A 22949-nucleotide genomic window follows, 5' to 3' on the forward strand; every position below is an offset into this window, starting at 1 on the left:
AATTCTTAGTTAACAAAGAAACATCTTTTTGTTTAGGCTACACAGAAAAGAAAATAAAAATGTTTGTGTATTTTATAATATTTTAGCCTACACACGAACATAACTCATACGATATTTGTTTAGCCTACACACAAAAACAAGTATTCTAGACCAACAATGATGCTTTATTACACATAAAACATTACCTTTTACATATAATAACCAGAACAATGCGCACACATCTTCCAACATACCACAACAAATCTAGTCATAACATATTCAAAATCCTACGGTGTTTGTTTGGAATTCTTAGTTAACAAAACATCTTTTTGTTCAAGCTACACAGAAAAGAAAATAAAAATGTTTGAGTACTTTACAATGTTTTAGCCTACACACGAACATAACTCATACGGTATTTTTTTAGCCTACACACAAAAAACAAGTATTCTAGACCAACAATGATGCTTAATTACACATAAAACATTACCTTTTACGTATAATAACCAGAACAATGCGCACACATATTCCAACATACCATAACAAATCTAGTCATAACATATTCAAAATCCTACGCTGTTTGTTCTGGAATTCTTAGTTAACAAATAAACATCTTTTTGTTCAGGCTACACAGAAAATAAAATAAAAATGTTTGTGTATTTTACAATATTTTCGCCTACACAAGAACATAACTCATAGGGTATTTGTTTAGCCTACACACAAAAAACAAGTATTCTAGACCAACAATGATGCTTTATTACACATAAAACATTACCTTTTACATATAATAACCAAAACAATGCGCACACATATTCCAACATACCACAACAAATCTAGTCATAACATATTCAAAATCCTGCGCTGTTTGTTCTGGAATTCTTAGTTAACAAAGAAACATCTTTTTGTTCAGGCTACACAGAAAAGAAAATAAAAATGTTTTGTGTATTTACAATATTTTAGCCTACACACGAACATAACTCATACGGTATTTGTTTAGCTTATACACAAAAAACAAGTATTCTAGACCAACAATGATGCTTTATTACACATAAACCATTACCTTTTACATATAATAACCAGAACAATGGGCACACATATTCCAACATACCACAACAAATCTAGTCATAACATATTCAAAATCCTACGCTGTTTGTTCTGGAATTCTTAGTTAACAAAGAAACATCTTTTTGTTCAGGCTACACAGAAAAGAAAGTAAAAATGTTTGTGCATTTTACAATATTTTAGCCTACACACGAACATAACTCATACGGTATTTGTTTAGCCTACACACAAAAAACAAGTATTCTAGACCAACAATGATGCTTTATTACACATAAAACATTACCTTTTACACAACACTCAGTATATCTTACACATAAGCATACAAAATATTTTAACAACGAGAACCTCTTAAAACCTCAAGAAACCAAAAACACATTGATGAACATGAAAATTACCAATACTTATATTTAAACCAACACTGTCCGGGCTCCGATACATTGTCACACTAAAACTTACACAATACATAGCTTCCTACACTTTCACATTTTAAGTTGCGCAATAAACGAATAATTTCATACAACAATACATATTTATGAACAAGTAAAATGTCCTACACATCAAGCAGTATATATATACTACACATCATACAATTTGATTAAAAGATAACAATTACATATTTAATAAGCCTATTTGTACCTACATATAGCTGCACATGTCCTACAGATACGTATATACATACCTACCTACACATGTTAACTACCAACAGAAACTCAATAAACAATATACAAAAAAAATAATAATTATCATAACCTAATTAACATTTAATCTTATGCAAATCAACATGAAAAGAAAAAAAAACCTAGTGAACATCAGAAGTAACTACTACACCCTTAAAATATTATTGACATACTTTTACACGCAACATATAACAGTTGGGTTTATCCTTCACAACTTGGCATTATAGCCTTCACAACATAACTCACCTACACATCAATGATTCCATATATTATTCCATACCACATATTGGCATCATATATAAACGTCCTTCATATGAAATCAAACCCCCTACCAACACAACAAACATACAACCTATACATGCACAAAAAGACCTAATTTTAGTCTAGAATTTCTTATCTCCATGACATATACTATGTAGAAAAATCGAATCGATGTGTGTAACCATAATATCAAACACGGTGGGTGAGATAGATTAAAATAATGAATCAATCTACCGTGTTCAATTCTGTCATGACCGTAGCCTTCAAAAATCCCCAATTTTGAGAACAAAGATGATTATGTACAGGCTAAACCCGTTCGTTATACCCTACATCACGATTCTTGAAGATTCTTGTATCATAGCCACTTCAAAAAAGGATTTTGATGGATCATCCGAGACAAATTAATTCTGGCGTTGAAAGGGGGAAACGCATGTGGGATTGATAGCGGTTTGATGATGCCTACACACAAAAGACATACCTGCCCTTCTTAATTAAAATACAGGTTCTAATACGGTTTTAATAATTACAGAATCGCCATTTTAGTTATACACCGTTGATTAAAGATAATTAGTGGCTCAGATTTATTTCTCACATTTCTCGTCGTAAAATCCCTTCTCGCATGATCCATCCCATATATATATATATATATATATATGGGTGAGTTATAATAAAAAGAACTAGTTTTATAGGAAGAGTAAGAATAAATCTAGGTCATTGGATATATGATCTAGTGGTTGAGATTGGTAGTTTTTAAAATACCAAATAGTTTCCTAGGATTTATGGTACATAGTTGTAACATCCCAAAATTTCTAAAATAATATTAATTATATTATTTATTGTCAGTGAGGAAGTTTACTCGGGTTAGCGGAAATTAATTAAATAAGTAGGAGTTAGTATGGGTCGGACCAGTGTTGAGTAATGGATATGGGTTATGGACTTGGGAAAGAAGGAAGAGACCATGGGTTTAAGCCCATGATCCATAATTATATAAACCTTAATTTCCCATTTTTCGTTCATTTCACACATATTCCATACACCACCAAAACACTCACTTAGCTATCTCTCATCCTACTTTCTCTCTCTAGCTGAAACCAAGAAGAAGAATCGATACCGGCCCGAGGTAATGATAGTATGATGTTGTAGAGATCCAAACCCGTTAGATTTAGTCACGAAACGACGAGCCGACACCGTTAAACCGTTGAAGTCACGAGATCCGGGTGGAATCGGGTATAAACCGAACCTAAGATGAGCTTAGGGATCACCCTAGCTTAGATCTGGATCGAACGGGACGAAAAACGGTGAAAACGGTGGTGAAATAAGCGAGATCTCGCTTTTCCGGCGAGATTCCGGTTTTCCGGCGAAGGCAGCGCCGGAGTCGGATGGTACGAGGTTAGGGTTTATGTCAGAGAATGTTCTGACATTCTCTGACCTAAACCTAATTCGTTAGCGGGATCTTAACGAATGGGTCTTGATTCGTTAGCGGAAGTTTAACGAACTAGCCTTAGTTCGTTATGTCAATTCGTTAAGGAAAGGATGACGAACTAGCCCAATTCGTTAAACAGTTCGTTAAGGGAGAACTGACGAATGAACCCCCAGTTCGTTAAGGGTTCAGTTGTTATAAAGGTCCAATTCATTATGAAAGGTGACGAACTAGTATAACGAATCAGCTAAGGAAAGATAACGAATTAGTCTGTGAGCTGATAACGAGTTATACTGTGATCTGATAACGAATTAGGCTTAATTCGTTATAGAAAATGTGATGGTGAATAAAATAATAATTTAAAATCTTAATGGAAAATGTGTTAAGATAGTTAATAGAAATAAAATTTTTCCAAGCAGACCTGACAGCTCGACCCCAGCCAGGGGCTCTGCCCCTTGGACCCTGCTAGGGGCTGCCGCCCCTATACCCCACTGCCAGGGGCGCTGACCCCGGACCCCCGTCCTTTGATGGATATAATTCAACTAGAAATACGGTGAGTAGTGATAGTTAACTGATACATGTAATTATTATACAGTTAGCCGTGCGCAGCTCAAGAAGGGAATAACCTTTAGTAGTGAACGTAACCGAGTTCAGGTGAGTTTCTAGCCCCATTTCCTTGTTATGTTTTCGGGGCTATGTGCATACTCGATGTGAAGTGTGAATACACTTACCTTAAGTGGTAAGTGTATGCTATAATATTAATGTGATATATTATATATGTTATGAATGGATGTCTGTTAGTGCGTGAACGATCTTCGGATATTGCACGTGTAGAAAGGGAAGGCAATGTTAGTCGGTGTGCGAACGATCTTCGGATATTGCGCGTACCGTCATTCGGGAATGATCCCAAAGTGGTTATTAGTGTGTGTAAATGTTGTGATGTGACTTGGTTATTATGTAAATGATGTAATGATATAAAGTGTTGTAGACAAGTAGAGGTAGGGCGTGATAGAAGTAGCAAGGGTCTAGTAAGGGTGTTAGTGGCATGACAATAGTACGTGGTAGGGTAAGCCTATGCATGACTTCGTTATTAAAGTGGCATAACGTTATTCGTTATTAAAGTGGCATAACGTGATTCGTTATTAAAGTGACATAACGTGATTCGTTATTAAAGTGGCAAGATGGCATAACGTTATTCGTTATTAAAGTGGCTAAGCTGTAGGGGTAAATAAGAGGTTAAGTGGTAAGGTGAGCAGGTTAGACAGTGGACTATGTGTCTTCGGATACGTATATAATGCATGTAGTGGTCGTATGATAAGTTGCTTGATTAACTAGAACTCACTCAGCGTAGCTGACTTTTAGTATGCACGCAGGTGAGCAAACTAAAGAGCTAGCGTGAGGATTGCACATGACATGGTTTGAGTGGCTGGCATCTGAAGATGGAAGAAACGATGTTTTAAATATAATATTTTGTGTTATGGTATCAAAGAAAAGATTTAATGTTTTGTAACGAATGATTGCTGTTTTATATTCCGTGAAAAGTTTTTATAAACTCTGATTTGTAAAACTGTGTTTATGAGTAAATCTGACGCTAAAGTAGGGCTACCAGGAACGGGGCCTTACAATAGTTTCCTAACTCTAAATTTTGTGTCATTCATACTCTTCTTACAAAACTATGTATTTTTATTTTAACCATTTTATATATATATATATATATATAAATGTTTCAAATATTAATAAAACTAACAAAAATAAAGGAATCAAACGTTAAAATTTTGGTTTAAATCTATTCAAGAAAATTCCAAATAAATACTTTATAACTATATGTAGCATTGGTAAAAAAAATCATATCTTTTCAAATTTATTTATATCATTATTTAAACAATTCAAAAATTCGGGTTTGAAAATTAACGAATATTACATAACTATCTCTACATAGTTTGTTAGTTAGATACGCAAACTAATGATCATTGTATAAAAGATGAAGGATGTACATACACAGTCTTACACCAACACACTGTTAATCCTACCAAGGTTTGTGTATTTTTAATACGTAAACTATGATTTTTTATTGTTATTTATGTAATTGAGAAAAATTAAGCTAATTAAATTTAGAAAAGTGTAGAAAAATTAATCAAGTTATTCAAGTTTATGAACTCAATTTATGTAGGTATTCATGTGAGATCATTTATGAAATATATATATATATATATATATATATATATATATATAACTCTTTCTTTTTATTTGAACCATTTTCTATATATATATATATATATATATATATATAGAAAATGGTTCAAATAAAAAGAAAGAGTTTTCTAAGAATGGTAAGAACCAATTGATTTTTGACAAGTGACATTATAACATATAGTGAAAGAACAATTCTAAGAAACTATGTCGGTTATAGTAGTGAAAGAGTAATTATAGAAAATTATGTCGGTTTTTGGTGATTTTAAATCTCAACCATTGATTAACATGATCCAATGGCTATGATTTATTTTTAGTCTTTCTAGAAAACTACTTCTTTTTAGTATAACCCTCCCATATATATATATGTTTAAGTTCATGAGAGAAATGAGATTATTGCAAAAAGTGTAAGAAGTCATTTTGACCAATCAAAAATTTCTTTTCTTTTTTTATTTTAATTAAACCTAGGGGTATATTGGTAAAGAATTAAAACTATTGTTTTGGTAACTATTAAAATTATGGAAGTTTCATGTTTATTCCTCCTTTATTGTTTTTTTATTTGTTATTTGAGTTTACATTTTTTTTCTCTTAATCGTGTATTGAGGCCTTTCATTTTTTATTTATTTTAATTAAATTAAAAACAAACAATAAGTTTTTTTTTCTTTTATTTCCTCATCTTACATTCAACTACACAGTGTAATAATCCCTACACTAAGATTGTTTTTTATCTCCTCATTCGACATTATTTATTTTTAATTAAATTTTGTATAGGTAAATTTATTACCGTTTACTTACACAGTATAATAATTCCTACACTAAGATTGTTTTTTATCTCCTCTTTCGACATTCTTTATTTTTAATTAAATTTTGTGTAGGTAAATTTATTACCATTTACCTACACAGTGTAATAATTCCTACACTAAGATTGTTTTTTATCTACTCATTCGACGTTATTTATTTTTAATTAAATTTTGTGTAGGTAAGTTTATTATCAGTCACCTACACAATGCAATAATTCCTACATAATGAAAAAAACCACACACCCCAACATATTGAAATAATCCTTACAAATCCAATATTAATATTATTCACCGAGTTGAAATAATTCTTACACGATCCTAATATAAATCAATATAATGAAATAATCCCTACACAACCTACACAAAAACATTTACTTTATGTAAAATTTGTATTATTTCTACACAATCCAGTATTAATATAACTCAATATAGTAAATAGCTCCTACAAATTCCAATATATGCATTAATATGACTTATTGTAGTAACATAATCCTTAAAACATACGACTGTTAACTATAAAGGAAATGAGATGTAACATTAATTAAAAGTTAAAAACTCAAACTTAAAGATTGATTTGTTAAGAGTGAGAGAATTTTCTAAAAAGGAGGAATCAATTAATTTAATACGATTGAAGGAACTGATATTCTAATATTCAAAGTAATTATTGCAAAAAATAAAAATAGAAAATTCGTCCAAAATGCCCTTTCTTTTAAAAACCTTCCATAGTTTTTTTCTTATATATTACAATTTTGCCATAGTAACTCTAAGCCATTGATTAAACAAATTGAAGGTTTAGATTGATTTCTCGCAATAATCCAATTTCTCTCTTGAACCATCCCCTATATATGTATATATATGGGATGGTTCAGGTGAGAAATGAAATTATTGCGAGAAGTGAGAGAAGTTATTTATAACCCTTGATTAGATTGATAACGGCCTATGTTGATTATGACATTTTTGTAATTAATGTATTCACTAATTTAAAGTAGTAATTTTGTTTTTACAATAAACGTTGAAACCAATAGTTATTAATCAAAATCCCAGATATCACGCTATCGTAATCAGTTATTCCCATTTTTAAATTTAAAAATTATCAAAAATCTACTCAATCTTCACAAGCATTCAACTTATTCTTAGAAATCTCCGTTCTGTTGGTAAAGATCACCTTGCAGTTTTGTATTTTTGTTTATCAAAACCTAGTTTTTGTAGTGAAGGAGGTGTAGCAGAAATCAATTAACAAGGTTAGGTTTTTGTTTTTCATACAATTTCATCTTTTTTTTTCCCTCCAATTAGATACGCGAAACCCTAATTATATGTTCTAATAACTTGATTATGATATTGAAAATTTAATCAGATGCTTCCTACATCATCTAGTTAGTGGTAAAAAAAAAAGGTTTTTGGGTGTAAGTGTGTTTTAAATGAAATTCGAACAATTAACTGTAATCAATGGAGAACATTATGATGAAGTGTAGGTTATGTTGTGTTAGATATTTTATTGTGAATTTTTTTGTTTCGTTTCTAATTTGATGTTTGAATGGAAAACTATAATTGAAAAAAGGCACATGTGTGATTCTGTGTTTTATTTGAAAAAAAATGTTATATATGAAGGGTTTTCAGTATGTAGAGTGTGTAGGACTCTATCCACGGTACACATGTTATCAAGGTGTATGTGTTTTTTGTGTTGGGACTTGTGATTAAGTTGTGTAGGATTTGAGTAAATTTATATGTTGACAATATTATGTAGTTCAATAAGTTTATTGACTGGGATTTAGACCTTGTTGAATATGTTGCTTGTTGGATATGCATTTTGTCATTATGTTTTGTATTTGTAGATTGATCAGTATGGATGTTTTTTTAGGTATATTTTCTATGTGAAGGAATGTTAAAATATGGATGTTGTCATCATTCATGTTGTTATTAATTCATGTTATGAATGTGTAGGTTAGTCACTGATAGTTCATATTTGATTAATAGGCACAATGTATGTTACTCAATGAATAGCCTACATTAGCCCAGTATATTGTCATTTGTTAGGTTGTTAACTTGTATGTGTATTTGTTATCTTGGAAATTATAAATGATATGATAATTTAGATGATTGTTGAGTTATGCGAGTATGTAGGTTATTTAATAGAGTACATACTAAATTGACCAGGAGTTGTAAATATGTAGCTTGAAAAATGAAAAAAAAAATATTGCAGGTGTTGACTGAGAGAAAATTGATGTTACTGCAAATGATGGAAGTAACAGCCGGGGTAAAAAGAGAAGTGGAGGTAATGATTTTAGATTACAATATGTTTTAAACTAGTGAATCATGTTGAACATTATGTGATAAACCATATGTTTCAATTTGTTATATTATTTGTAATGCAGTGGAGAATCTTAGCATTATAATATAGTCTAAATGGTTGACATTAAAATGACAAACAAAAACAAATATGAAGATGCTTGGATATATAGTTCTCTGCGACATATGGAGACCTATATGGGAAAATGACATTGGGATTCCGGACTAAGAATCCTAAGATGAAAAAAAGTGGGAAGTTTAAAGATTAAGTACGCGACAAAGATTCTAGAGAGGTTTAGTATGGCGGTATAAGGGTATTTTGACAAACAACGTTCTCCGATAAAACAAAAGTTGTACCGCGTTGTTAGGTAGTTGGAATAAGGTTTAGTAGTTGTTTGTCAAACAAGACTGTTTATCAGAATACATGTAGTTTCTGAATGCTGTATGATGACGACAATTTGTGTATTTCATTGTAGTGAACTCGTAGCTTAGGGTTATGCTTGAAATTTTTATGTATTGAAGTTTAGAGTTGGTTGGGAAAGGATTATTGAATATTAATTTTTTGTGAGGTATCCATAAACAAGCATATTGTGTTTGTGTAGGGGTGTGTAGGGTATGGTTATACAAACACTAGTTGTTTGTGTAGGAAATCCCTGCACAATGTTTGTGTAAGGTAGTGTATGATATTGGGTATGGTAGTGTAGGGAAGTTTGAGAACATTCATATATATTAAAGGCAATTTGTTTTGGTAAGACACTGAGTTTACGGAAATGTAAAGCTGCATATGGTAAAAGTGTATACTTGTGGAGGTGACTTTGGGTATAGTGCATGTACAACTTGTTTGAGAAAAGTTTATATAAAATTTAAGAAAAATTGTCTGGCAAAGGTTTATTGAAAATAACTTGCTTGTGTAGGGTAGTGTACTGTATTCTGATTAATGTAGGGGATACAAAAGTCTATTGTTCCTCCTCCGGAACAAAAAATATATTATTTTGATTAATATAATATAAAGTTATAGAAAAAACCTATTTTTTGAAACTTCTAATGTATTTATTAGTTACCAAAATATAAAGTTATAGAAAAAACCTATTTTTGAAACTTCTAATGTATTTATTAGTTACCAAAAAACAAAAAAAAGTGAAGTTTTACTAACATGCCCTTCTATTATAGTAAAACATAACACAAAAAGTAATTATATGATTGATTGGAAATATTTATCGCACTTCTCGCAATAACTTGACTTCTCTCCTGAACTTAAACATATATATATATATATATAATATAGGAGTTAGGGACCTTTTAAATTTTAAGAGGTACCACTCTTATTGCATGTTATACAAGTAATAATGCATAAAATTTTAAAAATGTAGGGACACATTAGTCTTTGCTCATTCAAAAATAAGTTACAATAATGGTCCTTCAACTTCAATCAAGTTTTGTTAATTTATTAAATATTACACATTTCCCTCTAATTCTAAACCAACTACCCACACAACTCTTTAACGACCGTAACTTTTTAACTCTTTAATATTTTTTCTAAATAATTACATCATAAAAACGAGCATTTTATTCTTTTTAATTTGAGTATGATATTGCTATAGTTTATTAATTTTTAAAAAACTAACATGTTACGCGATTACCATTTATTACCGGCCACTGGTCGGACATGTTCGGCTAATGGTGTTGGAACGGGTTAGATTGGAACATGTTAATACAAAAAGGGTTAATTTAGTTCATGTTGGGATGAGTTTAGATCGCAGGGGTTCATGTCAAAACGGAATTCGGGTCGGAACTGGTCCGTCAAAACGAATTAGGCTAAAAAATAGTTTATTTGAAATTACTATACATTTCATCTTCGCTTCTTGCTTGTCACCACCAGTTACGCGCGTTTAAGCATCGGTTACGTGGATAACATACCGAGTTGCTCACGTATAGACGTTATGTGACGCACTTACTGGCACCGACTACACGTTGCCACGTTAAATGCATACCACCATCGGTTTACGTACGTACCGTTGCGAGGTTACAAACATACTAACACCAATTACGTTTGCGCGTACACCGCAGCATCGCGCGGGCAACTGGCTAGTATATATATATATATATATAGGGGATGGTACAAAAGAGAAGTAATCTTAGTGTGAGAAATGCGAGAAGTTAATTACAACCATTGATTATATTTCATCTAAGGCCTACATTTAAGATGACAATCTTATAATATGAAGATGCCTGTTATTATGGATTTTAAAGCAAAATGGTAGTTTAGTATTTTGTTCAAATTGTTTCCTACCTCATAACTCAATTTCAAACCTTTCAAAACACACTTACTAAAAATCCTCATAAATGCATTTGTAGAAGAATTAATAAATCATGATTACTTGATTGAAAGTTTATTTCTTTGATATAAGAAAGGGTTGTATTGGTTGTGCATTTTAGTGTGATTTTTTTTGTTATTTTTAACTTGTATGTTTTTCTATTGAATACTTAATTTATAAATGATCTCACATGAATACCTACATTACTTAGATTTCATAAACTTAGAGTAACTTAATTAGTTTTTCTATACTTTTCTAAATTTAATTAGCTTAATTTTTCTCAATTACATAAATAATAATAAAAAATCATAAAAATACACAAACCTAGGTAGGATTAACAGTGTGTTGGTGTAAGACTGTGTATGTACATCCTTCATCTTTTATACAATGATCGTTAGTTTGCGTATCTAACTAACAATTAACAAACTATGTGGAGATAGTTATGTAACATTAATCAATTTTCAAACCCGAATTTTTGAATTGTTTAAATAATGATATAAATAAATTTGAAAAGACATGATTTTTTTACCCATGCTACATATAGTTATAAAGTATTTATTTGGAATTTTCATGAATAGATTTAAACCAAAATTTTAACGTTTATCTTTTATTTTTCTGAATTTATTTTAATATTTGAAACATTTATGGATATAAATTTGGAAATAAAAAACTATAAAAAACTTATAATAAAATAAATAATAGTAATAGTATGTATCCACTTAAAAACAAATAAAAGGAAAAATAAAAAGAGTTTGGAGACTTAAATTGGTTTAAAGACTGCGAATGCCAAATTCAATTTAAATTAAATTATTTTGACCTGCTTCCTATTTTGAATTCACATTTTTCGTTTTGTAGTCAAAGATAATTTACGGTAGACATTAATTCTTTAAAACCATTTCCAAATCATAACCAATAGATATACATCTATATAAAATGATTTGTACGTGTTACATTGCTTCAAATCACATTTCACAATCAAACGTCACGAATACCTCTATATGTCCAATTGTTCAAACTGAAGCCATCATCCACCTTTTTAAACGTGCATGAAACAATTTTCAAGTTTTTTTTTTATCAAAGCATAGAAATAATCTAGTTATACAAGAGTTCAGCGCTTAAGGTTCGGTTAGTTTTGTGATCATACTTTTTCTAAACTAAAATTTTAGAATCTGATTCACTTTAAACCTTGTTTTCAATTCTTAGTTATGTTAGACATGAACCCGACTCAACCCCGGGTTCATATCCAACAAATAAACGCACTACTCGCTTATATACTATGTGGTTAAGTTTGGGAATTTTTTGTATATATTCAAATTGATAAATTAAAATTTTCATCTTGCTAACATTTTGTCAATATTTTTAACATGTTGGAATCAAACCTGACATTGTGTCAAGTATGTGTCCGACTAAAACCTAACTTCTCGCTTGTATTACTTTTCCTACCTTTTGGGTCTGTTTATTTCCGTGAACGGACCAAATACAAAAATCTGATTAACAACTATCGAAACTCGATTTTAAAATAAAAATAATCACTTAATCACTTTTACGTCAAAACTCTAGATTTTAACTAATTATATAGTAAAAATATATTTTTGATATAAAACACTAAAAACCACCAAACTTGAAAACAATCCCATCTTCACATGTACCTTTTCATTTTATGAACATTATTATAACTACAGAAATTATTTCTTAGGATATCTCGTCCAATTCAGCTCGCTTATTTACTTAGTTCGTCTTTCGTTCGCTTAATTTTATCGTGTGAGTTTCTCACACCCCCTTTTTACTCTTTTTAACTATTTTGGGGATAGCATATATATCCTATCAACATTACAATTTCGTTTATTCATTATTTACAAACTACAATTCATTACATGGACTTGTGTGCTTACTTGATTACTTGCTCATGGTTTCCTAAATAAGTATGATCATACGTCCCCCTATGCACTCAGGACCTCGATGTTATGAGTGGAATAGGGACCCCCGATCCGAGTACATTGGTTGTTACCAACAGAAAAGACACTTGCTTTCGCTATTATCCGAATGCGTTGGTTGTTACCAACTGGAAATGACCTTGCTTGCTCATTTACACTTGTTCATGGAATTGTAGAATTTTATGTACTTATATCAAACCGTGGATGCTCACCAACTATTCATATAGTTGACCATTATTTTATATATATGCTACATGTCTTTATTAGAGGATGATGCCGTGATGAAATGTAAGGCCCCGATCCTGGTGCCCTACATTGGACGTCGGATTTACTCATAAACGCGGTTCTTACAAATCAGAATTAATTCAAACATTCTTTGAAACGTTAACTTCAATCATTCATTACAAAACATTTAACCTTTTCTTTAAGACCAACTTAAAACATCATATTTAGAACATCATTTCCTCCATCTTCAGATGCCATCCGTTTAATCCATGCCATGTGTCATCCTCATACTAGCCCTTTAATATGATCACCCGCGTTCATACTAAAAGTCAGCTACGCTGAGTGAGTTCTAGTTAATCAAGCAACTTTTCATACAACCACTACATGCGTTTATATACGTGTCCGAAGACATATAGTCCACTGTCTGACCTGCTCACCTTACCACTTAACCACTTACCGCCTCCTAACCACTTAGCCACTTGTTTACGGAAGCACATTGAGGCTTTCCCTCCCACGCACTCACGTTATGCCACTTAATAACGAAGACACGTATAGGCTTACCCTACCACGCACTCGCGTTATGCCACTTTAACAACGAAGGTACGTATAGGCTTACCCTACCACGTACTATCGCCATGCCCCTAACATCCTTACTAGACCATTGCCACTTCTATCACAGTCTACCTCTACTTGTCTATAACGCACTTTATACCATTACATCATTTACATAATAAGCAAGTTACATCATAATATACACACACTTATAACCACTTAGCAATCACACTCCTTAGCGTTACGTGTAATATCCGAAGATCGTCACGCACCGACAAACATTACTTTCCCTGTCTATACGTGCAATATCCGAAGATCGTTCACGCATCGACAGACATATATTTATAACATCGATATATATCATATCAAGCATTATAGCATACGCTTACCACTTAAGGTAAGTGTATTCACACTTCACATCGAGTATGCACACAGTCCCGAAAACATAGCAAGGAAGTGGGGCTAGAAACTCACCTGAACCCGGTTACTTCTTCCGTTAATGGTTAATCATTTCTTTGGCTGTGCGCGACTGGCTGTTTAATAAATATCATATTAAATACTATTCTAGCCATTCTCATTTCTACTTAATTAATCTTACGCGTCTAATCCGGTTTTACTTCATTAAACCATTACCCGGTTAGTTAATCGTTACTCGTTAACCTTTAAGGGTATCTCTCATCAATTATCAAAGTCCAAGGGCTAATATGTAATTATCTCATTCTTTTCTAAGTCCAGGGACTGTTTTGTCATTTCGCTAAACTTCTAGCTCGTTACTTGGTTCTTGACGAACTGGGTTCATAACGAATGACCTATTCGTTACTTTATAACGAATTGGCCATTATAACGAACTGGTCTTGCCATGAACTGGACCCTCTGACGAACTGGTCCTTATAACGAATCAGTTCACATAACGAACCAGTCCATATAACGAATCAGTTCATGTAACGAACTGGACCTTCTAATTTGTTATCTCCATTAATGAATGATCATAGCGAATTGAGGTTAGTTCGTTATCTTTTTGCTTAACTAATTGGATACGAACTAAGGCTAGTTCATTAAGCTTCCTTTAACGGACCACCTGACGAATCACCCCTAATTCGTTAACTTCCCCGTTAACGAATTAGGGTTAGGTCAGAGAATGTCAGAAACATTCTCTGACATTCCCTACCTCGTACATACATTCTCCGGTGCCGCCTTTCGCCGCCGTTGCCGAATAACGGGATCTCGCCGGAAAAGCGAGATCTCGCTTGTTTCACCACCGTTTTCACCGTTTTTCGTCCCGTTCGATCCAAATCTGAGCTAGGGTGACCCCTAAGCTCATCTTAGGTTCGGTTTATACCCGATTCCACCTGGATCTCGTGACTTAGACGGTTTAAATGTGCCGGCTCGTCGTTTCGCGACTAGATCTAACGGGTTTGGATCTCTACAACATCAAACTATCATACCTCGGGTTGAGATTGGCTCTTCCTCTTGGTTTCGGCTAGAGATAAATATGAGAGAGAGCTAAGTGTGTGTTTTGGTGGTGTATGGAATATGTGTGAAATGAATAGAAAAAATAGGAATTTAAGGTTTATATACTTATGGATCATGGGCTTAAGCACATGGTCTCTTCTTTCTTTCCGAAGTCCATAACCCATATACACTAACCAACACTAGCCCGACCCATACTAACTCCTACCTTATTTAATTATTTCTCCGCTTACCCGAGTAAACTTCCCACAATTATTAAATAATATAATTAATTTCATCTTAGAAATTTCGGGATGTTACATGAAGACGCTAGACTTAGGGTATTTTAAAATAAATATTGAGATGTTTTATTTGTTATGTATTTCTTTATGTTTCAAACTTGTGTACTTGAATGCTTTGAATGAATTAATGATAATATTGCCACGTAATAGTGTAACATGTGTTTTGAACAATCTATACGTCACACTCGGGCGTTTCCGCTTAAACCGGGGTGTTACAAGTTAGTGTGTAAGTTGTTAAAATTTTATGTAGGTATAATATGGTTCTTCAAATAAATATTGACCGTGTAGGGTGTTTAAAGTTTGTGGAGGTATATGTTGTATGGTATCTCCAAATACATACTATGCAGGTTGTTAAAAAATTGTGTATGTATATGTTGATCTGGTTCTCCAAATACATATAAACTGTGTAGATTGTTAAAAATTTGTGTAGGTATGTATTGGTTGTGTAATGATCTCTTATACAATGACCGTCTATGAAAGATTTCATGTGTAGGTTGTTTTGTATTAAGTGTAGGTAAATATTAATATGTTATGTTGTTTGTATTCTTTAATCTTTACGTACATAATTTGAAGTGTATTTAGGTATAATAATTCGGTGAAATCCGTCATGTTTGTTACGATATCAGAACTAAAACAAAAAGAAAAATTAGTATTCGGACAGTTTTTGTTTCGTTCATTACGGACTAAAACTAAAACAAAAATAAAATAAAGACTTACTCCAATAAGTCATAACACTAAAATTATCAATTTTTATAATAATAATAATAATAATAATAATAATAATCATCGTCGCCCACAAAAAAAGTTTAATATATTAAACACACAATTTGCGGTTAGTATGAGTTGAACCCGGGTTGACAACAGATAACCAAGAAGCAAACTTATAACAACCACCCCCACCATTACTTTATTTATGTTTTCTCATGAAAACTGTCTTTTATATACTGAAAATAAAGCTTTATTAAATGCAACATTGTGGCGCCAACCCTCACATTTACTTATATTAGTCTAGTAGAGTGCCCACGCGATGCGGCGGCGACGACAATTTACAACGCTGTGGTCGTTTATGTTGGTTCATAAGTCAACTCGTGAGATATTGTATAATAGTACTTTAGTTCATTAGTTTTGTTATTCGTATAATAATTTTCAAAACTTTATTATATATCTATTTTTACTATTATTATTGTTTCAAGTTAGCAACATCAATATGGTATGTCTTTTTCATAACTGTTACATGTGTGAAATAAAATATAATTTGACATTAAAATTATTGTCTAATTCAGTAAACTATAATTCCTAATTATCTCATCTTAATTTTTCAACCACCATTCATCATTGGCGAACATGTTATCTAAAGATTCACAAAGAGGTTGATGATCAGGTTTCGCTGATACATTTGGTGGTGGCTGAGATTCTTTTTTGTTGTCTACTTGTATTGCCACATCTTCTATAGCAGGTTTCGATACTGAAAAAAAGAAAAAAAATATTAGTCTCTTATATATGTTTTAACAAAGTAATAATGTTATATGTAGTTAGTATACATACCAAAAGTTCAAACTTTTTCTACGTTTCGTCCATTATAATTTCCTAATTTATGTAATACAGAAATGATTAACTTAGTATGATGGAAAACCATGAAGAACAACAAGTAAAATCAAACACTTGTGCCATTAGATAAACCACGTGATGGATCGATATTCCGCATCAATGTCATTGGACATCCAATCTTCAATTGAAGTTTATGAGGCAGCTAACCACTAACATTTAGTGAGTTTAGGAACTCGGTCAGATAAAAGTAGAGTTTATCGCCCTCAACTTTGTCAAAACTATAATAAACCCTTTCTTCACCTTAAAAATTGTCGATAATTTGATATTAATAAATTTTTGTTATATATTGATATGTGGATAATTTTGTGATTCCACAACTAAATAGAAGTTTATGTGTAGATTGAGTTTATTTTATTCTAATGGTTTTGTAATGAATTATATAATTGGGTGGGTTGGTTTTGTAATTTCATAGTTGATAATGTAAAATAAAACAAGGGGTGTTTATAACATTTTATAGGTTTTTAGTTGTATATCTAAGTTGTAATTTAATGATTCATTGACTTGTACATTGTAATCTACAAATCGGCTTTGCAATTTTTTTATATTGAAACGTCGACAAAAATAAGCACGTCATAAGGTTGGTTCGGGTTTTTTTAAGAACATTATATATTTAAAAAAAATAGATGAAAGCAAAAAAAGGTAAGTTTGTCATTTTTTTTATAAAGATGAGGGGTAGTATGTGTAAACATTTCTAGATATTACAAAACTCAGCCAAAGTTTAAGGGTATATAGTGTAAGTTTTATGGGATATATATTGTAAATATAGAATAACAATTAGAAGTTACGGTTAATGATTTGTGTAAAGTCAAAAATGCCCTAATTTATACAAATTTTATACATTTAAAACTTGTACATGTTGCAATATAGATTGGACATCTTAAAAATTAAGAGGTCATTGGAATTCCCATTATATATAGTATAGATAATATGTGACTGCAAGGAAAAAACAGATTTCAAAGGGTTACGTATGTGATAATTTGTGTGCTTTGAGTTTATTAAACCATAAAAAAATAATTGAAAAAAATATTCATTATATTTACATAAAATGAAGTCAAATTTTGATTGCTTTTAAATCTAACAAGTTTTTTGGCCCCGCGTTGCCGGGGCGGTCGATTAAAGTAGTCAACGATAGTCGGCTATAGAGGTAGGGTACCAAAAGGACCCAAATACCCGTAAGAAATACCCGCGGGTCAATCGGAAGACCCTCATAAGGCACCTGCGAGACATTAAACCATCCGCATAAGAAACACCCTCATAACATATGCGGAAGCCTCACAGCAACCTCAAAAGTCACCCGCATGAAGGAATACCCTTCCGCGTAAATAAATACAAGGTAATGCTTCGGGACCGCTGTCAATAACCAATTACCTTCTAGAAGACTTGCCAAGATGCTTTCTTGGGCAATACGTGACCCTTTAGCCAATTAGCCAACCGTGCACATGGCCAATATTCCCCCGTTAACCAAAGATAAAGAGACATGTGTCCAGGTTGTTATACATGCACATGCAACGTATAGGCTGAACCTATCACATAGGGACACGTGTCCAGACGGTTATGCAGGCATCTTCTTAAGGGACAGCTGGCCCAATCACCTTCCCACACCCTTCGGCTATAGATACCCTCCTAATCATCATGAGGTATTCATTCACTCCCACTGTACTTTCTCAATTTACTTAAGTACTTTATTCTCATCAGAGCTATACTTATTCTCACGCCGGAGGGTGGTTACGGGAAGACCCCCCTCTTGTCCTTCCCGTAACGAGCTCAAGGTGTTCTGTTTTGCACGATTCACGTCATTGGACTTTGGGAATTGTATTCATATCGTATTGGTAATAACCGTATCCTACCTTGTGGACTCATTGGATCTAGGACCCATCAGTGGGGAGTAGATCCGTGTTTCTTCATTGGCGCCATCCGTGGTTTTGTTAGAACAGCTAAAAAATTTCCCGTTCTCTTTACGATATGAGTCAGTTACCTAAAGGGCTGACGGAGAATCAAGCACAACCTCTGCGTGATCTCAACCTTGAAACACGTGAAGGAGAAACGTCTGTGTTTGCTCGAATTTCGATCCCTGTTGCAAGACTGAAACCGTCAATCCAGGAATCTTTTCCTTGGATGGTTCGACGGCTCGGGGGTTGTTTACTCAACAAGAGGGTGTTACCCAGGTAGACACCGGAAACATTGTTACACCAACTACTGACTTGGGGTACGTCACATCCCCAGGAGGTTCTAATATAAGGAATCTAGAGCGTGTTCCAAGAGAAGTCCATCGAACTCAGTCGGAGTTAGGTTTGGAAGAAGATTCCGGTGACTCTAATCCAAGAAGAGCTCACCTTCATAACCTCAGGACTGAAGAAACCTTATCTCCACACGAGTGGCTTCGTATTCAACAAGAAAGTTTGAAAGCAGAGTATGAACGGCGGGTCCGGAATGAGCGTTTCCATGGCCGGACCCTGACGTATGACGAGCCTCCCAGAAGATCTATTTCTCCTCCCATAAGGGGAAGCCACATCCAGTACAGTTTGCTGCCGGAGCGGAACACGAGCGAAACCCGGAGGTTACGTCCTCGTCCCCGCGTAGATATGCGGGTGCCATCTTATGAGGACGAACTGGACGGGTACGACTCATCTTATCGACCGGATGGTAGTTTTTATAGCGGAGATAGCCGTCTTCCTTCGTACGGAGGAGCTAGCTATCCGCGCCCAGTTGTCCGCCATGTGGAGTATCATAGCAATGCTGAATATGATTTTTCCAAACCATATCGTCCGGAGTCCTTCGCGGAAAAATCAAAATTCATTCCGAGCATCGCGACAGCTCCATTCCCGATTAATGCAAAAATTCCAACATCTGTGGGAACATATAATGGAATGACTGATCCTAGCGATCATCTGTCAAGGTTTGAAGCAGTTGGAGGAGTCAGTGGTTGGACTCTTCCATACTGGTGTCACATGTTCGCACTAACATTCACCGGGGCGGCACATGAATGGTTTGAGAAATTGCCATGCGGAAAGATTACAAGTTGGAAAGACTTTGTAGCAAAATTCTCTCAGCATTTTAGTCAACAAAAGAAACATACCCATGATCCTTCAGAAATACTAGATGTTACAAGACGAAGTAATGAGTCTATTGAGGACTTCATTACTCATTTTACTAACGAGAGCCTTAATATCGGAGGAGTGAGTGAAGATATGCTGCGCGGATCATTTTATAAGAATGTCCACAGTGATGCCTTGATCCGTACCCTAACGGGAAGGGACAGAATGCCTGAGTCATGGGATGAAATCATGAAGGCATCAAAATTGTTTGCAAGAACTGAAAAAACTCTAAGTTCCAGCAGTCAAAAGCAGTCCCCAAGGGTCGAGTTTCAAACTCCGAGACCAAACAGACAAGCTAAGGGACCAATATGGTCAAGACTTCAGCCTAGTGCGGAAACACCTAAACCTTTTGATGCAAGATCTTTGATCGGCAACAAGGGTAAACGTAATTTTTCAGCTCGCTCCACTAACAGTTGGACCCAGTTATCAAAGACTCCCTCAGAAATTCTCACTACTGAAAATCTGACTTTCCGGAAACCTCAACCAATACCGCAGAAGTCATTCCTTGATACCAAAAAACATTGCTCATATCATAATGATGTTGGACCCAACACAAATGAGTGTGTGGTTCTCAGAAATGAAATTAAAGCAGCTGTTAAAAATGGTAAACTTGAACATTTGGTCAAAGGCGTACGAGGAGGGACTGGCAAACCTCCCGCAAAGGATAGCCAGGGCCCGGCCAAAAGGCAAATCAAAGATTTGAATGTCCACATGATTCAAGGGGGACACTTGGATAAAGGAAAATAGAGGGAATATTCGGACGAAGAATGGAAAAACGAGCCCGTTATTTTTCCTCGGATTAAAGGGGGCCCGTGCAACAAAAACCCACTGATAATTACTGCCGAGTTTGGTCATTATCAGTCACAATATGTGTTCTTTGACACAGGTAGTACGTCCGATATTATGTACGGACAATGTTTCGAACAACTGGATGAGGAAGACAAAGAAATATTACAGCCAATTCATGCTCCTGTTTCTGGTTTCGGGGGAGAGATAATGCACCCGCGGGGTGTCATCACTTTCCCGGTCACACTAAGTGACGGAGTACTTTCAAGAACTGAGGAAGTTGAATTTTTGGTCTTACCAGCAACTTCTAAACATGACGTTATCTTGGGACCAGAAGCAATTGGAGATTTCAATGCCCACCCGTCCACAACACATGGTGCAGTAGGAGTTCCAACCCGCACTGGTGTAGCAATAATTCATGTAAACCGACATTGTTTTACAACCGAAAGTTCAAGACCAAGCAAGCTTCCAAGATAGGCTAAGATGACCGAATCTGAAAAATGGGTTTTGAACAAAAAGTTTCCAGACCAGACAGTTACAATAGGACCCGCTATCTCGGAAATAGTGAGAACCTTTTTAAAGCAATTATTGATCAAGAACATTGACATTTTTTCTTGGCAACCCGCGGACATGACCGGTGTCCCGCGGAGCATTTCAGAACACAAGTTAAGGGTGAATCCGTTAATCACCCCAATTGTACAAAAGAAACGAAAGATGGGTCCAGAACAAACAAAGGCAATGAATGAACAAGTACAAGACCTTCTTCACGCTGGGATCATACGAGAAATCAAGTACCAAACATGGGTGGCTAACCCAGTGATTATCCCAAAAAGCAACGGAGATCGACTTAAAAGTAGATGTTGTGGCCCCATTTAAATTCAAGTGCTTCCTCGATGCCTACAAAGGGTACCACCAGATTCATATAGCAGCTGGCGACGAGAACAAGACAGCGTTCCGAACCGACCAAGGAACATTCTGTTACAGAATGATGCCTTTCGGATTAAAGAACGCTGGGGCCACATATCAACGACTGATGGATCAGGCTTTCAAAAGTCAAATAAGTCGGAATCTCGAAGTTTATATGGATGATTTGGTAATCAAAAGCATTGAAGAAGATCAGATGTTAAGAGATATCGAAGAGACCTTTGAAACACTACGAAGCATCAACATGAAGTTGAACCCGGCTAAGTGTTCATTTGGCATGGAAGAGGGTAAATTCCTTGGGGTCATAGTAAAAGGCGCGGGCTTTAAAGCCAACCTAGATAATGTCCAGGCTATAGCCCACATGCCTTCACCCTCTTCCCTCAAGGAGGTTCAAACACTTAATGAAAGACTTGTGGCGTTGAACCGATTCTTAGCAAATCACGTGGCCAAGTCTCATCCATTCGTGTCAACACTCAGAAATTGCCTTAAAAAGGCACATTTCAAGTGGACCGCGGAGGCTGAAAAAGCATTCTTAGAAGTTAAGAAATGCTTAATGGAGCTTCCTACTCTAACAGCACCATAAGCGGGTGAACCTCTGACACTGTATTTATCTGCCTCGGACATTGCCATAGGGGCCGTTCTGCTAACCGATAGAAAAAATGTTCAGACACCAATCTACTACGTCAGTAGAACGTTATCAGACCCGGAAACAAGATATTCGATGTTGGAAAAGCTGGTTTTGGCATTGGTTTATGCTACTAGAAGGCTCCGCAGATATTTACAGGGCCACGCTATCAATGTATTAACCGGATACAAACTCAAGAACGTGTTGAGTAAACCTGAGTTGTCCGGACGACTGGCAAAGTGGGCTATTGAATTGGGTGAACACTTGATCGAATATAAGCCCAGACCAGCAATCAAGGGGCAGGTACTCGCGGACTTCGTTACATAGGTTCCGCAGTACAAATAATAAGAATGCTTAATCGAACAACAACCCCAAGCACCTCTGGAACAAGGGCAAGTTTGGTCATTGTTCACGGACGGAGCTTCCAGAAGCAAAGGGTCAGGTGCAGGTTTAAGGTTAGTC

The sequence above is a fragment of the Bidens hawaiensis genome, unplaced genomic scaffold, assembly GCF_021521415.1.
Source record: "Bidens hawaiensis isolate Kalapana, Puna unplaced genomic scaffold, B.hawaiensis_p1.1 tig00023231_1, whole genome shotgun sequence".
Classification (NCBI taxonomy): domain Eukaryota; kingdom Viridiplantae; phylum Streptophyta; class Magnoliopsida; order Asterales; family Asteraceae; genus Bidens; species Bidens hawaiensis.